We start from the raw sequence: 4,107 nt of genomic DNA, 5'->3' as shown, positions 1-4,107 counted from the left end.
TGAGACTGAGAAGTGACTGAGGGTTGAGAGAGAGTGAACATGGGGGAAAAGAACAGGGGAGAGAGAAAGAAAAGAGAGCAGGTGGGGGAGAGAGAGTAGAGGGAGAGAGTGAAAGGGGTGGGGGTCAGCATGGGAGAGAGAAAAAGATGGAGTGGTGAGAGAGGTGAGCTGCGGAGGCAAGGAGGGGGAGAGACAGGGGGCTGGTGAGGCAGGGAGTGGTGGAGAGAGGGGGTTAGGGAGACAAGGAGTAATACTTTGTACACACAGTGAGACTTTTCCTTCGATTTTGGCTATATACTTCAAATCAATTCGACATTGAATGGAATCAACTGTTTTTTTGCACCATTTCATGCAGATTTGATATTGATGCGTGCTCCTGTGTAGTGTACAGTTAATCGAATAGAAAGTAGGCTTGCCAGTCAAGTCTACATAGTATAAATCTAATATTAAAAATTAAAAGTCGAAAAGCAGTAGAGAAATCAAATAGTACAGTTCCAATACGCCAAATCGAATCAAAAGGTCTCACCGTGTGTGGACACTATAAGAGAGAGGGCTGAGCAGACCAGAAGTGGGGCGAGAGGGGGCTGGGGAGACTGAGGGCTAGCTGTATCAAGCTTCAAAAAGTGCTAAATTGAAGAGTGATAAACAACCAGCCAATCAGCTCCTATCTGTCATTTTTCAAAACCCAGCCTGTCACAAGGAAGGGGGGGTGGCTGGAAATACAGGAAGGAAAAATTGAGGGCGCGGAGCAGACAAGGATTGGGGAGAGAGGTGGAGTGGGAGCCGCAGTGGGCTTGGGAGACAGGGAGGGGGAAAATGGGGGCAGGGGAGACCTGAAGTGAGAAGAGAAGGGCTGGGGAGACAGGAAGGATAAATAGGGGGCTGGGGAGACAGGGAGGGTGGATAGGGGGGCTGGAGAGACAGGGAGCAGGGGGGGGGGCCTGGAGAGACAGGGAGGGGGAGAGAAGGGGGAGTGGAGACAGGAATCACTTCGTAAAGCACCTCCTAATCTCCCTCCCCCTCCCTTCGTGGGTACCTGGTCTCCCGCTGACATACACCATCAGGTGGGTAGGAAAGGTGAGGGGCCCACAACAGCAAGGTGCAGGAGAGTGCATGCTCGGCCCTCGGGCCCCATAGCAGTTGCATCCTCTGAATGAAATTAGTAAGTAATCTGATGAAGACATGTTCAGTATCCCGGTCGGACATGGGTTGGACCCAGGGCTTTGGTATGGAAAAGGAATCATTTAGGGGATAATTCAGACCTGCTTGTTAGGCTACGTATTTTCGCTACCTAATGAGGAGCTACACCCTGAAAATGCTGGGCGGACCCCAGCCTCCACCACCCTGCCTGTCCAACATTTTGTGAATGCCCTGGCGAGTGCAGTATAGGGGCGTGCACATGCGCATTACCCCACAATAAAAACGGGGCCGAATTTGCTGCTTACCGAGCAGATCTGAGTTGGCCCCTTATTAGCCATTATTACAATGATGTAGCCATTATTTCAATGGCCTGAGGAGCCTTATTACAATGAATATTAACCTGTATTTTAAAAATGCAAAGCCCCGCTAATATTGTCAAGAGGGAAGGTGAGAAACTGGCCTCAGATGGCTACATAACAACCAGCAGAGACAAGCTTGTCACCTTGCCCTCTGGCTCATAACATATCTCTCCGCATCTACTCAGGATCTCCGTTCTGCTGTGCTCTCTCCTGCAATCACTACAGTATGTACTACAGTGACTTACAGCATGACAGGAGCATGGGCAGGAGAGGGGGATTAAATGATCACCCTCTCAGCCATTACTTTGTTCAACCTCTTGTGCTCCTTCTTGCAATCATTATACTGCGGTGACTGACAACATGGCAAAATTAGGGGAAAGATGAGGACTTCCTTTTGCCCCCGTGTCAGACATGTCTGTTAATTGGAGGGACCTAGGACAAGTAGGATTAAGGAGACGATAGTTTCTTGTCTTATCAGGCAGGGACAGACATACAGTATGTTGTGGATGACATGGGTCAGTTTGTATTTGTCCAAACAAAGCAGATATTTCTCCTAAGATTAGTATGATACAGTGACAATGTGGAGACGGCTTATAGACAGGGAATCGCTACTCCAGTTTGGAAAGGGGGGGGGGGGGGACGAATGCAAAAAAGTGGTAAAAAAAATCCTGTTATCTGTGTTTTACCGCATTTTGGTATGCACTAAAGCCCCTCTGCAGGGGTATCGATGTGTGGGGTGGTGGTGGTAGGGGGGCGGAATTAAAAGCTGGCGATACCTTGTAGAAGCCTATGGGCTTCTCTCCATAGCACTGTGTGAGGGATCCATCCCCGATCTCTCCCAGCATGCCCTGCGCCCGGCACGGTCACTCATGTGCAGGGGAACTCATGGGTCTCTGACCCGACAGTCCAGGGACATCACCGCATCGCAAAGAACGGCTCTTATGGCAAAAGCTGTCCTTTGCGTTACTAATCGCAAATGTTAGTGCATATTCGATTATTGTGCATGCAGTAGCCGGCGAATGCCAGCGAATAGGGGCCGCGGATGTTAGAGCATCCTGTCCTGAGATAGATGGAGAGAGAGTTAATTTTGACCTAAACACAGTAACAGACAGAATGTGCTCTCTCCTTTGTCTGATCATCCCAGAAGAGGCATCTACCTATTATACTTTAACCATACCTCCCAACTTTTGGAGCTGTGCAGTCGGGACGATGCTCCTGCGTGCCGGGGGCGTGGCCTAATTTGAGGGGCGTGGCCTATACTCGCGGCTCTTCCGCGAGGCCACGCCCCCATTTTGCCGCTATGGGGGCATGACCCAGAGGCTCTGTGAGCCTCTAGCCATGCCCCCAGCCCCCTGGCTGCGGGAATAGACGCTGTGCGCATGCGCACAGCGTTTATTCCCCGCTGCTTAGCAGCTGACAGGGGGGACTCCCAACAGCCCCCCCACACCGCGGGACACTGCCGCCCGCGGGTGGGACATCGGGACAGGCCCTGACAATCGGGACTGTCCCGATAAAATCGGGACTGTTGGGAGGTATGCTTTAACTGAGGCACCAAGCTGGACAGGTCTGTTTATTGCTGTTATAGAAACCTGCACATTGCAACTTGGTGGAATGAATTAAGAAAAAAAATTACAAAAATTCCTCGCTCTCCTGTTCAGCAATTGTTAACAAGCTGCCTCATTTCTCCAGTCTGACATACTAAAAGTGATTTGTTTTTTATTGCCCTGTGTCAGCAGCTTTTTATTTCATATGCATGTGGCCATAAATGGTACAGAAATAACTGGGCTTAGCCTGCTCAGTGTTTTTTCATTTGTTGATTTTTTTTTTTTTGTGGAAAACAATTACAGAGATATTGCAGGATTGTGCTCATGAAGGTTTATTGTGTTATCCTAAAATATAAACTAAAGGAATACATTTATCTTAGCTCTCAGGTTGGTTTAAAATGACCCTGGAGCCAAGATGTTCCTGCTGAGTCCACAAATCCAGTATGCTGTTTTAAATCAGAAGTGAAACACTTTGGAAGTGTTTATTTTCTATTACATAATTGTTTCAACCAAAGCTACTAACTATAGGTCATTTTATTTATAGCAAGTGGAAATAAAAGCCTTTTCTTTACCATTTAAAGAGGATAGCATTTAGAATAGTCAGCAATCATGAACCCGTGTCCGTTTTCATTCCCATATTAAAAGGATTGACACAGTTAATTAACTAACTTACATAGCTCTGGGATTCTGATTCTCCACTTACACCATTGTCTTCTTTTACAGGTTCTAGCAATCATGCATCACTGTACCTTCATCTACTATATCAGGGTTGCCTACCCTCCCGGAATGGCCAGGAGTCTCCCGAAAATCGGGTCCCCCTGCCCCCCCCCCAAGAAAGGTGGGCGACCCTCCCGGATTCAGGGGGACCCTGACTGCGTCCCTCGATCGCGGCCGTCTTCCCCCGACGTCAGCATTTAAATGACGCAATCCGTGGGTCTCAGAGGATGGCGGAGCTAAAATGTCACAATCGCGTCATTTTAGCCCCGCCCCCTCCACAGAGATCCGTGAATTTGGCTATTTTGCATCATGGGGGTGGGGCTTAATGATGCCACGCTCAAGCCCCG

Source organism: Crinia signifera, chromosome 6 (assembly GCF_055691185.1).
Source record: "Crinia signifera chromosome 6, ASM5569118v1, whole genome shotgun sequence".
In the NCBI taxonomy this organism is placed as follows: domain Eukaryota; kingdom Metazoa; phylum Chordata; class Amphibia; order Anura; family Myobatrachidae; genus Crinia; species Crinia signifera.
This window is presented reverse-complemented; position numbering follows the sequence as displayed.